The sequence below is a fragment of the Pseudophryne corroboree genome, chromosome 1 (genome assembly GCF_028390025.1).
Source record: "Pseudophryne corroboree isolate aPseCor3 chromosome 1, aPseCor3.hap2, whole genome shotgun sequence".
NCBI lineage: Eukaryota > Metazoa > Chordata > Amphibia > Anura > Myobatrachidae > Pseudophryne > Pseudophryne corroboree.
The window spans coordinates 741135015-741149735 of NC_086444.1; the positions used below are offsets into that span (position 1 = coordinate 741135015).

The 14721-nt window shown below is 43.8% G+C and overlaps 1 protein-coding gene across 1 annotated transcript in view; it reads left to right on the forward strand.

Moving 5' to 3' along the window:
- LOC134909459 (rho guanine nucleotide exchange factor 18-like) overlaps positions 1 to 14721 on the forward strand; it is a 282483-nt gene that overhangs the window by 190949 nt on the left and 76813 nt on the right. The window lies entirely within an intron of this gene.

Here is a 14721-nt window from a genome sequence, read left to right on the forward strand (position 1 = left end):
TTACGCCTCTGGCGAGAGGAGAGTAAAAACAGAGAAAATGCACTTGGCTGCTGTAGCTAGCTGTAGGATGAGGTAAGACACCCCGGACAAAGAGGTCAATGATACCGTTCTAGCGCTTGATGCTGGAGTCATGGGTGTAATAATATGCAAATGCTGGTTTAAGCCTTCCCCTCGTGTTCTAGCATGCGCCCGAATGTGCAGTACCAGAGATGCCCCATTTATGTGCCTGTGCATAGCCGGTGGTTCTTGTCACTTTACCATCGGAGCACCATCTCACGCACCACCAACACTTGCACCTGCTCTATGATAGGTGCAATTCCTCCATCTGCACATAGCCTGGGTAGTTTCAGACTCTTAATGACTGAAGAAGTTCCATTGTAGATTAAAAAAAAACTTTGTAAATAGTTTATATTAATCCATGCTTATATCATGAGTTTTTTGGGTCTACAAGTTGGCACTCCATTCATATGTATCAATTTGGTTTCATGAAGTGAATGACAAGGAGCTGGCTTGGCAGCTTCCCCTACCATTCTTCCAGAGACTCATCAAGAAAAATCTTTTCAAGCAGCGAAAGGGTTAAGAAAATGTTTTGGGGGTTTTTTTGGCAGAAGGTATTGACTTTTATGTCATTTTGCTGGTGGTGCTCTTATTTCTGACTACAACTCTCCATATATGGTCTGTGCACTGTCTGCCCTGACCTTTCATTGTCACTGAAACAGGTACAATGATTTCCTGGATGGATTTATTGCATGTAATAACACAGTCCAACAAAAGGAAGCAGTCAACATCCAAATGAAGATTCAAACTATTCTCCCAAAGAGGTTATATATTGCAGCAAGACATGTTTTGGTAATATGGAAAATCAGCCATATATTTTACATGGGTGTAGTATGGTATGCCGGTGCCCTGGCTCCCGGCGGCCAGCATACCAGTGCCGGAATCCCGACCAACGGCATACCGACAGTTGGGTGAGCGCAAATGAGCCCCTTGCGGGTTCGCTGTGGGCGCAGTAGCGCGGTACGCGCGCCATGCTATCTGTTCTTCCTCCAGGGGGTTGTGGACCAATCAGATCTTCTAAGGCAGTAATTCTCAAATTTTCTTGAATCACAGTGCTCTAGAATGTCAGCAATTGTATCATGGTATCCAAAAGATTGAGAAGTTCTGTAAACATTGTTGAATTAAGTAAATTGTGCTTATATGTCATATTTAGATTCAGTTTTGGTGGCGGACAGGAATGTGCTTATGTTTGTCAATATATTTTATGATTGCCAGCCACCAGCACTGTTTTTGACTATCACATTGACTATACAAAATTTGATTTGGTCCTAGACCTTCGACTCGTGTCACAGGGCCCCACAGCACCCAATTTGGGTACCACTGTTCTAAGTCATTCCTGCTAGAAGATTAGATTTTGACATCGGCTACCTCAGAGGGCAAATCATGACCCACACAAATTTTCCTTATACAGCATGAACATTTGTCATATAATTCATGTATATTATATAAGCAATGTTACATCTAGCTACAAGGCAAAATATATTAAATTAGAAGTTTGTGTGATATGCTTTATTTTCAAAATGAATTACATATATTTTTCTACAAAATCTACTACCAACCACTACACAAAGGAGACTACTGAATTTCAAGGAGCTCTATCGATCTCGGCCTTGTGTATGGAAGTGTGTGGTCCAGACGCTCGGTGACAGCAACACGCACCTGGCACCTACCAATCAAGTAGCGTCATCACCCTCCCATGATGTTTTACCGCAATATTTGTAACACCACCCACTTCACCTGAAAAAACTCTCCAAAAAACAGAATGTGGGAGACTTGTCCACTTTCATGATTGCTGAGAAATACTACCTGGCCCCCTCAAATTCGAGAGTCTCCTGGAAATTCTGATGGAGTAAGTAAGCATGAACTTCTCAGGCAACTACTATGGGACAGATGTAAGAAGCAGAGGAGTGTGCCAGTGAAGATGGAGACTCCCTGAAATAGAAGCAATCTCCCTGACTCCCTGAATTGTCCATCAATCTCCCTGATTACACCTTATCTCCATTATGCAGCTGTTACATTCTTGGGGGAAAATAGAAATCAGAGATACATACATTCAAATGGGATCATCAGTGCCATTTCCCTGCATTGGTTATAAGGCACAATGGTCCCTATCGCTACATGCATTTTAAATAAGGTTTCTTGTGGCCTCTTACAGTATATGGAACCTTTTGTAAAACTCAATATACAAAAAAATCCTGAAAAATATCTGTGTCTTTTCTTCAACAAGTAGATCTTACTAACTTTGGGGCTCATTTACATTTGGATGTAAGTAATTTTTATGACACGTCTCTCAGATGTAGCAGTACACTTCTGCACTGATAGGTGTTACTTTCACAATCTTCCTGAAATGCTTTTTCAAAAGTAGGTAAGTATGCTCCAAATATACAAAAATATAAACTCTGGGAAGTTTTGCTTTCTGGAGATTGATGCATATGGAGAATGCAGTCAAACCTCTGAAAACAAATTTTTCGGAAGTTTGACCACATTTTTGCGTTTGATTCATCCCACCCTAAAGCAACAGCCCTAAAATTGTTGTGCCTACCTCAGCTATGGTACAATCCTGCCTTTCTCTCTTTCTAGTCTCTTTGCACTAACTCTCCGTATTTCATGAGCTCTAACTAAGGCTGTATTAAGGCTTGTGGTGGCCTCGGGGCAACTAAATTGTGGGGCTCCACCTCCAAAAATTTGTCCCCTTAACCACCTCCTCCAACATGAACACAGTCCACACCTTCCTAACCTGTATGTCATGCAGTTGCCTAAGTGTGACTCCTCCTTACTGGGGTCCGAATGTAACACCTACTTACCTCTCCTGCTATGCGCCAGACATCCAGACCCTGTGCAGGGGTGCGGGGTTGCTATAAAGCAAGGCTGGTCGGGACAAGTTGTGACTGTGGCTGTGGTATGGGACGCAAACACCCTGTTTATCGCTGCTGCCCATTCCTCCCCGGATTCGAGTTGGGAGCTGCTCAACACTGCATGCAGTCTATCTTTATGCATTATGCAGAGCAGCAGCAGCCTCCATATAAGAATAGGTACTGCTGGATACCTTTTCTCAGCTGGGGGCTGCTGCAGCTATTCATTCAGACAGACTGCATACAGCGCAGAGCAGATCCCAACTCAGATCGGGGGTTGGGGAGGAGGGTCACAGTGGTGAACAGGGTGATCGCCCCCCCCATAACACAGCCACTCTTCCTCTGTAACTGAACTCCTGAAACCTAGAACTCCTTGAAAGTTAACCTTCATATGACAATGATAGCATCAAACTATGGGGGTAATTCAGACCTGATCGCTAGGTTGCGTTTTCTCACAGCCTGCGATCAGGTCCAAACTGCGCATGCGTATGCACCGCAATGTGCAGGTGTGTTGCACGGGTAAAAAGCAGATCGCTGCTCAGCGATGGGTCTGTGCGATGGATCCGTTCGCACTGGCATTCGCAAGGAGATTGACAGGAAGAAGTGGGTGGCAACTGACCATTTTCAGGGAGGGTTTGGAAAAATGCAGGTGTGTCCATGCGCTTGCAGGGAGGGTTCCTGACATCAATTCCAGTCCCGGACAGGCTGAAGTGATTGCAGCGGCTGAGTAATCCTGGGCTGCACAGAGACTGCACAAAATCAGTTTGTGCAGCCCATTCGCACACTTGCACAGCTATTTATTTATTTATTTATTTATTAACAGTTTCTTATATAGCGCAGCAAATTCCGTTGCGCTTTACAATTTGAAATAACAATAACAAACTGGCTGATAACAGTCATAGAGGTAGGAAGGCCCTGCTCGCAAACTTACAATCTATAGGGAAATAGGCATATGTACACAAGGAAAGGTGCTATCTATTGCATAGAATGAAAAGACATGTGAGGATATGTGTGGACTGTACAGAGTGGATGTAATTTGATAGGAAGGTTTATGAAAGTTATGTGGGCGGTTCTGGAATGTGATAAGCTTGCCTAAAGAGGTGAGTTTTGAGGGAACGCTTGAAGGTTTGGAGACTAGAGGAGAGTCTTATTGTGCGTGGTAGGGCATTCCACAGAGTGGGTGCAGCCAGATGAAAGTCCTGCAGTCGTGAGTGGGAGCGAGTAATGAGTGTGGATGAGAGACGCAGGTCTTGTGAAGAGCGAAGAGGTCGGGTTGGGAGATATTTTGTGATAAGCGAAGTGATGTACGTTGGTGTAGTTTGGTTAATGGCCTTGTGTGTGAGTAAAAGTATTTTATATTGAATGCAGTAGAGTACAGGTAACCAATGGAGGGACTGACAGAGTGGATCTGCAGACGATGAACGACTAGCGAGGAAGATAAGCCTCGCCGCTGCATTCAGAATGGATTGTAGTGGTGAGAGTCTCGTTTTGGGAAGACCAGTTAGGAGACTATTGCAATAATCAATGCGGGAGATAATGAGAGCGTGGATTAGAATTTTTGCAGTGTCTTGTGTAAGGTATGGTCGTATTTTGGATATGTTTTTTAGATGCATGTAACATGATCTTGAGACAGATTGAATGTGGGGAACAAAGGACAGATCAGAGTCAAGGATGACACAGAGGCAGCGAGCTTGTGGGGTAGGGTAGATAGTCGAGTTTTCAACAGTGATAGAGATATCAGGTTGGTACCTACTATTGGCCGGTGGAAATATAATTAACTCTGTCTTTGAAATATTAAGTTTGAGGTGGCGAGATGTCATCCAGGATGAAATGGCAGAAAGGCATTCAGTGACACGGTCCAGTACAGATAGGGACAAGTCAGGGGAGGATAGGTAGATTTGAGTATCATCTGCGTACAGATGATACTGAAAACCAAAAGAGCTGATTAGTTTACCAAGAGATGAGGTATAGATAGAGAAAAGCAGAGGACCCAAGACTGAGCCTTGCGGTACTCCAACTGAAAGAGGTAGCGAAGAGGAGGTAGATTCAGAGAAGCGAACACTGAAGGAGCGATTAGATAGGTACGATAGGAACCAAGAAAGGGCTGTGTCTTTAAGACCTAGGGATTGTAGTGTCTGTATGAGAAGAGACTGGTCTACAGTGTCAAATGCAGCAGATAGGTCTAGAAGAATAAGTAGTGAGTAGTGGCCTTTAGACTTCGTAGTGACCAAATCATTAACCACTTTAGTCAGTGCCGTCTCTGTGGAATGTTGGGAACGGAAGCCTGACTGAAGTGGGTCCAACAAAGTGTATGAGTTAAGAAAGTGTGTGAGTCGAGTATAGGCAAGTCTCTCAAGTAGCTTAGAGAGACAAGGGAGCTGAGAGATAGGGCGGTAGTTTGAGAGAGCATTAGGGTCAGAATTTTGTTTTTTTAAAATAGGAGTAATCACTGCATGCTTGAAGAGTGAAGGAAAAATACCAGTAGAGAGAGAGAGATTACAGATGTTAGTTAAGGTAGGGATGAGCACCAGAGACAGAGCTTTACTTATTTGTGAGGGTAAAGGATCAAGAGGAGAGGTAGTAGAGAAGCAGGATGAGAAGAGTGATGATACTTCATCTTCATTTGTGGGATCAAATGAAGAAAGAGTGCCAGAGGGTTCAGGTAAAGAACGGAGCAGGTCACTGGCTGCCGAAGAGCATACCATTTCATCTCGGATCTTAGCAATCTTCTCCTTGAAGTAGGAAGCAAGATCCTGTGCCTTGATAGTGGCTGGTGGGGTAGGTGCGGGAGGATTCAGAAGTGATTTAAATGTATTAAAGAGTCGTTTGGGGTTAGAGGCTTGAGCAGAGATAAGAGTTTGGAAATATGTTTGTTTGGCAGTGTCCAGGGCATTTTTATAAGAATGGTAGACTGTCTTATATGTGAGGAAGTCACTTGAAATACGAGATTTACACCACTGACGTTCAAGTTTTCGTGTGAGTTTTTGTAGTTGTCTTGTTAATTTGGAGTGCCATGGTTGACATCTAGGCCTACGTGGAGTGTGATGGGTAGCTGGAGCCACTTCATCAAGGGCTAGTTCTAGAGTCTCATTAAGGTGTGATACAGCCATCTCAGGAGAGGTGAATGCAGAAATAGGTGAAAGCAGTTGTTGGAGTGAAGTGGAAAGTTCTTGAAGATTAATTGTGTTAATATTTCTGCGAGTTTGAGGAAGATTGGAGAACTTCCGCAACACAGGGTTTGAATTAACAGAGGAAAGCATGCAGGTGATAAGGTTGTGATCTGAGAGGGGGAAAGGAGTGTTGGTGAGTTCAGCGATGGAGCATAGTCTGGTGAATACTAGATCAAGGCAGTGGCCCGCCTGATGAGTAGAGGAGTCAGTCCATTGGGAGAGGCCAAGAGAGGAGGTTAGAGAGAGTAGTTTGGAGGCAAAATACAGACCCCCTGTAGGCGGCGACTATCTGATCGCAGCAGTGCAAAAATTGCTTGCTAGCGATCAGGTCTGAATTAGGCCCAATAAGTCTGGTTTGTGCACCATGTGGATACTGGTGACTACAATAATTAATTTTAGCCCCAATCTAACCTTCAATTGGGGCTATGAGGAGAAGGTTAATAACCTAGGAGAACCACCATTTTGTAGTGGATGACTGATGTAAGCCTCTAATATAACATATGTGGCATTGGGGGAACTGAGGCTTAAACCTAGCTAAACCTTGAGTCATGGAAGTACTATGCAGTGAACCTAAAGCCTAGTTCAGGGTAACTTTATCTGACCCACTGATACAAAGTTGGCTAAGGCTTCAAACCAAGGATAAACAGTTACAGTTTCCCTTGTGCAGTTGGGACGTAGCGACATTATTGTCACATCCAAAGACTTATCCATCCCTCATAACACTGGTGCTTTTGTATTGGTCTTGGGGTCACAATGCTAAACTTTACAACACAGAAATCATGATTCATTAGCAGGCAAATATTATGAATACATCCTTTTGTTGGCAGAGGTTTGCAGATAGCAAAAATGGCTTTTCTTTGTTTTTTCTTCTTTTTTTTTTGTTACCCATAAGTGTGCGTACAACTCTGCTGTTCTACAAGCTTAAAGAGTTTCAGCATTGCATGCAATGGAAACATTTCACATCAACATTAAATTCATTTCTACCTTAACCCGAAAGGAAAGTATGCAAGTCTCAGACACATCCATCCTGGGACAGCTGTGAGAGATTTACTTTACTTTAGTTATCATTAGAAACTAACCTTGACCCTGAAGATGTGTCTCCTACATTTCCTAGAGCAAGCCTTCTGTAAACAAAATTGTACTTTTTGTGCTAGATTGATTTACAGTAGTAAATTCAGTAGCAAATCTGAGCAGTATTAAGGGCCCCATAGACTAGTACGATTTTACACATTTTCATACAATTCCAATATATCCGTCTGATATATTGTATGAAATTGTGTACAATCGTATGTGTTTTAGATCGTATCCAATCTGATGCGCGTCCCCGTGGCTGTCAGATAGTATCCCCTAGGTCGTTGGTGCTGCACTAATGATTTATCGGAATTGGATGGAATCGGATGAAAAAAGTGTGTTTTTTGTGCATGTGATATATCGCATGCAATGTATCACAGGGAAGTTTGACTGGCATTCTCAGGACACTCCCAGCCCCTGTAGCCCTCTATCCAGCACATCAAATATATCTCATGGTACAGTTGTATGCCGTACGATATATTGCATGCGATGTATTGCGGCTTCATCAATCTCATGCGATATATCTTATGCAAAAATAGCACAAAAGTGCCAAATCGTATGGTATCACTCCCGGAAAGGTCCCGGGGGAGTTCAAGGGAAATAACATCCGACTTCAGCCTCAGACATATCGTTGTAGTGTATGGGGCCCTTTAGACTGGGGAATGAGAGGCCCACTAGGGAATGCAGTGGTAGGGCACCATGTTTACAGGTGTGGCTAATCCCCAGAGGGTTGTGGTCAGCCACCACATTGGTTAGCCTAACAATTAACAAGAGCATGGTCTGGGCTCCTTGATAACTATACATAGTAAATACTGCTAGTGCATGCCTGATAATGTACCAGATTAATGACAACAATGCACAGTAGAAAATACACCATAGTCCTGTGCAGTATTAGGTAACATATGTATAATGTATATTGCAAGTGCACAGTCTGGAACCTGATCCCTAGAGGAGGAGATGGACCCATAGGCAGTGGGCCCTCTGGGGGGTTTCCCCTGTACTCCTCTAGGCCAGTCCAACCCTGAATTTGAGTCTCTAACTTGGAAATGTGGAATGTTAATGATTACCCATTCTTGATTTAAAGGTATAGTAACAAAAGTGGAAAAAAAAAAAACATAATATCAGGTATCTTGGTTAAATAAAAACTGTTCTGACATTCATTTTTTTATTTCTTACTTTTATTATTTATTTATTATGGAACAGTTGTTCGATTACCAACACAATGAAAGTGAAGGATCTCGGTAAATGGCTGTAACTCTTGCTTATGAAGGTGCAAACGGCATTATAAATGTTCTTTTACTTACCTTAGATGCACCCACTTTATGTAGCTTTCCCTATCTTTTATTAGGCTGCAATATATTTCCTTCCCCCACGAAAGTACTTGAATTTTTGGTGCCCTTCACTATGATGGAGTAAAGCACTTTTAGTGGTTTATAAATTACCCTTCTGTCATTTGCTTATTGTAGAAACCAATGTTAAACAATTGTTGGTCGTGCTTCCAGCCTAATGCAATGTTTTATAATAACTCCCAAGCCATTGTATTTGGGCCAAACAGCACATGGGGCCTACTGCCAAAGAAAAACATGCATCTGAAGGTTTCCTGAATCTGACATTACGTTTCTTCAGGTAGCAATTGAAAATACCAATTACTGAGGATAAAACAAATATTCATTATTCAGACAGATTGATAAAAATGAAATGTATGTGTTACTATGTGCTGCTCCAGAGCAGATACTGATTAGGGACTAGGGAGTATAATATTGCTAATCATTTCAAATCAGAGACTAGTTTAGAAGGGCAGACAGACTGTGGTGCCCAGTATTTGTGAACTATGAATTTTAACCTATGCATAAAATGATACTTCTGTTCATTGGATTACATCTGCTTTGGAATCATTACATTATTCTCCATTCATATGATGTTTGCTGATAATAATTGTAATAAATGCTTTAGGGGCAGATGTGGATGTTCTTGTGATTGCTGTTGCTATCTTTTGCCATACACAATTGCGATTATATACTAATATGGGCAGAAGCTAACCTGAGCATAGGGACGCCCACTGGGACACCCACTGTTGCATCATTTCCATCTGACGGTGTACAGATGCTGATATATTGGTACCATCGACACAAATTGGGTCATGTTGGAAAGTCTGACTGCCTCTGAAGACACGCAGGCTAAGTTCTCCCAGGATGCAGAGGGCTCCCCAGTAGCATGTAAGATCACAACTGCCAATTTATACATGCCCAGAAAATCCAAACCCACAGAACCTGACCTTAGCATTCTACTCTCCCCTGTTTTGTAGAATGGTCCGCGTTTTTCCCACCAAAAATGCCACAGCATGTCAATCAGGCTGCAGGTAATGGGGACTGCAAATGATCATGCAGAACCAGTTCTGCACATGTGTAGACCCACAAACACTGGAGATGCCAATCACTCATACCTCCCAACTTCAGAAGGCGGTGATGCGGGATCTGGTGCACATCCAAAATAATTATGCTCGAAAAGGTGTGGTGCCTCACATTGAGGGGGCAGGGCCTCGCTTTATGACCCCCATTACGTTCCCTGAGCAGCTGGGCAGCCCCTGTCTCGCCTCCCTGCCTGTGTGAGCGGGATCTATTCAGTGATCACCGGCTGCTTTACAGAGCAGAGCAGCAGTGATTACAGGCTCTTCCATCTCCCATGGGCGGGACAGTGTACTGCTGAAATTAGGACAGTTGGGAGGTATGCCCTCATTGGATTTATGCACATCACATTTTACACACATATCACATGTAACCATCTGCAACATTGTTTTACCCATGTGCAAAGTCACTTGTTTTTTTTCACTTTCAACTCAGAATCAGCTCTATGACTTTACTACATTGATTTATTTCATATAGCATTGCTTTCTAAAAAGGATTACAACATGACAAAATATGACCTATTACTCAGATTAACCGGGCACTCTTTGTTCTACACTGCTTTGCAATATATTGGACAACTGTGCTGTTTTATTTGTACTGCATTCCCTATAACTTGGCCTTTGAAATTATCCAGATCCTGAAATACAGCTTCTAGTTCAGACTGTTTACCGGATACTATCAAACAAATACAAATTTTTTTGGCTTATATTTTTTCTGCATATAGGACCTGTCTTATAACACTACATTAGAGTGTGCTATAAGCAGGAGACATTTCTGAACTTCCGAGTACAGTAATGGCTTTCTTCCTACCATGGACATTCATTCTACAGATGAGTGGGTTCAGTTCTCAGAGAACCGAACCCCCCCAAACTTTGGCTTCCGAGTCCGGATCCAATCTTCCCTCTTGACTTTGAAACCCAAATTTGGCAAAACGTCATCATCCTGCTGTCGGATTCTCGCGGGATTTGGATTCACTATAAGGAGCCGCACGTAGCGGGCATTTTCACTTCAGTCTCGGAGAGTGAGAGGACGTGTACTATTCAGTGTGCTCAGTCTCTGTTTATTCGGGCGGGAAAGTGGTTTGACAAGTGTTATGCTGCTCAGTCCAGTCCATATATCCAGTGTAGCTGTATAAAGTGGTGCTGTGTTGTGCAGACCAGTCCAGTGTAGTCACTCAGTGTATTGTGCTGCATCAGTCCAGGCAGTCACAGTGTTGGTGTTCTCTGCTGCCATATATCCAGTGTCCTGTGTCATCAGTAATTCCAGTGACGACATACGCTGCTGCTATATATATACACTGCTGCAGTATAACAAATTACAATTATATTATTATTAAAAAGCTGTTAGGCTGTATCAGACCAGTGGTAGTGTGTGTCCTGTGTCATCAGTAATTCCAGTGACGATATACGCTGCTGCTATATACATCCACTGCTGCAGTATAACAAATTACAATTATATTATTATTAAAAAGCTGTTGGGCTGTATCAGACCAGTGGTAGTGTGTGTCCTGTGTCATCAGTAATTCCAGTGACGATATACGCTGCTGCTATATATATCCACTGCTGCAGTATAACAAATTACTTACAATTATATTATTATTAAAAAGCTGCTGGGCTGCATCAGACCAGTGGTAGTGTGTCCTGTGTCATCAGTAATTCCAGTGACGATATACGCTGCTGCTATATATATATCCACTGCTGCAGTATAAAAATTATAACAACCTGTTAGGCTGCATCAGACCATTTGTAGTGCCCTGTGTCATCAGTAATTCCAGTTATTCCTGTGACGCATATTGTCTCTTATAACTCCCAAAAAATAATGAAGAACAAAAAATTTGAGGAGAAAATAGGGAAAGATCAAGAAGAACCACTTCCTCCTAGTGCTGAAGCTGCTGCCACTAGCCATAACATAGACGATGAAATACCATCAACGTCGTCTGCCAAGGCTGTTGCCCAATGTGATAGTAGAGGGCGTGTAAAATCCAAAAAGCCAAAGTTCAGTTAAAAGAACCAAAAAAATTAAATTTAAATTGTCTGATGAGAAACGTAAACTTGCCAATATGCCATTTACGACACGGAGTGGCAAGGAACGGCTGAGGCCCTGGCCTATGTTCATGGCTAGTGGTTCAGCTTCACATGACGATGGAAGCCCTCATCCTCCCGCTAGAAAAATTAAAAGAGTTAAGCTGTAAAGAGCACAGAAAAGAACTGTGTGCTCTGAGATGGTATCACAAATCCCCAAGGAGAGTCCAAGTGTGTCGGCGGTTGCGATGCCTGACCTTCCCAACACTGGACGGGAAGATGTGGCTCCTTCCACCATTTGCACGCCCCCTGCAAGTGCTGGAAGGAGCACCCACAGTCCAGTTCCTGATATTCAAATTGAAGATGTCACTGTTGAAGTACATCAGGATGAGGATATGGGTGTTGCTGGCGCTGAGGAGGAAGTTTACGATGAGGATTCTGATGGTGATGTGGTTTGTTTAAGTCAGGCACCGGGGGAGACACCTGTTGTCCTTGGGATGAAGAAGCCCATTGTGATGCCTGGGCAAACTACCAAAAAAGACACCTCTTCGGTGTGGAATTAGTTCTCCTCAAATCCGGACAACAGGTGTCAAGCCATCTGTTGCCTCTGTCAATCTGTAATAAGTAGGGGTAAGGATGTTAACCACCTAGGAACATCCTCCCGTTAACGTCAGAAGTCACTGTCAAGTTCAGAAACTTTGGGTGAGAGCGTGAGCAGTCCACTGACACCTAAATCCCTTCTTCCTCCTGTACCCAAGCTCCTGCAAGCCACACCACCAACTCCCTCAACGTCAACTTCCTCAATCCGGAATGTCCGTAGTACTGCAGGCCATGTCACTGTCAAGACTGAGGAGTCCTCTTCTAACCGGGATTCCTCCGTAGGATCCTTGAGTGGTATGCCTGCTGCTGTTGTTGCCGCTGCTGTTGTTTCTACTGGGAGTCGATCATCATCCCATAGGGGAAGTCAGAAGACCACTCGTACTACTTCCAGTAAGCAATTGACTGTCCAACAGTCCTTTGTGAGGAAGATGAAATATGACAGCAGTCATCCTTTTGCAAAGAAGATAACTGAGGCCTTGACAGCTATGTTTGTGTTAGAGGTGCGTCCGGTATCCACCATTAGTTCAGAGTCACTTAAAGATTTGTTTGAGTTACTGTGTCCCCGGTATCAATTCCCATCTAGGTTCCACTTCTCTAGGCAGGCGATACCGAGAATGTACACAGACGTCAGAAAAAGAGTCACCAGAGTCCTAAAAAATGCAGTTGTATCCACTGTCCACTTAACCACGTACATGTGGACAAGTGGAACAGGGCAGACTTAGGACTATATGACTGTAACAGTCCACTGGGTAGATGTATGGCCTCCCGCAGTGGCACCAGTAGCAGCATCTTGCAAACGCCAACTCATTCCTAGGCAGGCTACGCTATGTATCACCGCTTTCCATAAGAGGCACAAAGCTGACAACCTCTTACGGAAACTGAGGAACATCATTGCAGAATGGCTTACCCCAATTGGACTCTCCTGGGGATTTGTGATATCGGACAACGCCACCAATTTTGTGCGTGCATTACAACTGGACAAATTCCAGCACATCCCATGTTTTGCACATACAATTAATTTGGTGGTGCAGAATTTTTTGAAAAATGACAGGGGTGTGCAGGAGATGCTGTCAGTGGCCCGAAAAATTGCGGGCCACTTTCGGCATTTTGCCACTGCGTGCCGAAGACTGGAGCGCCTGCAAACACTCCTGAACCTGCCCCGCCATCAACTGAAGCAAGAGGTGGTAACGAGGTGGAATTCAACACTCTATATGCTTCAGAGGATGGAGGAGCAGCAAAAGGCCATTCAAGCCTATACATCCACCTACGATATAGGCAAAGGAGGGGTAATGCACCTGACTCAAGCGCAGTGGAGAATGATTTCCATCTTGTGCAAGGTTCTCCAACCCTTCGAACTTGCCACACGTGAAGTCAGTTCAGACACTGCCAGCTTGAGTCAGGTCATTCCCCTCATCAGGCTTTTGCAGAAGCAGCTGGATAAATTGAAGGAGTTAAGACGGAGCGATTCTGCAAAGTATGTGGGACTTGTGGATGGAGCCCTTCATTCGCTTTGCCAGGATTCAAGGGTGGTCAATCTGTTGAAATCAGAGCACTACATTTTGGCCACCGTGCTCGATCCTAGGTTTAAAGCCTACGTTGTATCTCTCTTTCCAGCAGACACAAGTGTGCAGAGGTGCAAAGACCTGCTGGTTAGTAAATTGTCAACTCAAGCGGAATGTGACCCGTCAACAGCTCCTCCTTCAATTTCTCCCGCCACTGGGGCTGCAAGGAAAAGGATAACATTTCCTAGCCCACCCACTGGCAGTGATGCAGTGCAGTCAGGAGCGAAATCTGACATCTGGTCCGGACTGAAGGACCTGCCAACGATTACTGACATGTCTACAGTCACTGCATATGATTCTGTCACCATTGAAAGAATGGTGGAGGATTATATGAGTGACAGCATCCAAGTAGGCATGTCAGACAGTCCGTACGTATACTGGCAGGAAAAAGAGGCAATTTGGAGGCCCTTGCACAAACTGGCTTTATTTTACCTAAGTTGCTCCCTCTCCAGTGTGTACTCCGATAGAGTGTTTAGTGCAGCCGGTAACCTTGTCAGTGATCGGCGTAGGAGGTTACTTCCAGAAAATGTGGAGAAGATGATGTTCATCAAAATGAATTATGAAGTCTTCCGGGAAGACCTTTACCAGCAATTGCGTCCAGAACGTACACAGGAACCTGTGATGGTGGATTCCAGTGGGGACGAATTAATACTCAGTGAGCAGGATGTACACGGTGAAAGGGGTGAGGAATCGGAGGATGATGATGAGTTGGACATCTTGCCTCTGTAGAGCCAGTTTGTGCAAGGAGAGATTGATTGCTTCTTTTTTGGTGGGGGCCAAAACAAACCAGTCATTTCAGCCACAGTCGTGTGGCAGACACTGTCGCTGATATGATTGGTTTGTTAAAGTGTGCATGTCCTGTTTATACAACATAAGGATGGCCGGGAGTTCCCAAGGACAATTCCATCTTGCACCTCTTTTTCTTCTTTGCATCATGTGCTGTTTGGGGAAGAGTTTTTTTTAAGTGCCATTCTGTCTGTAAC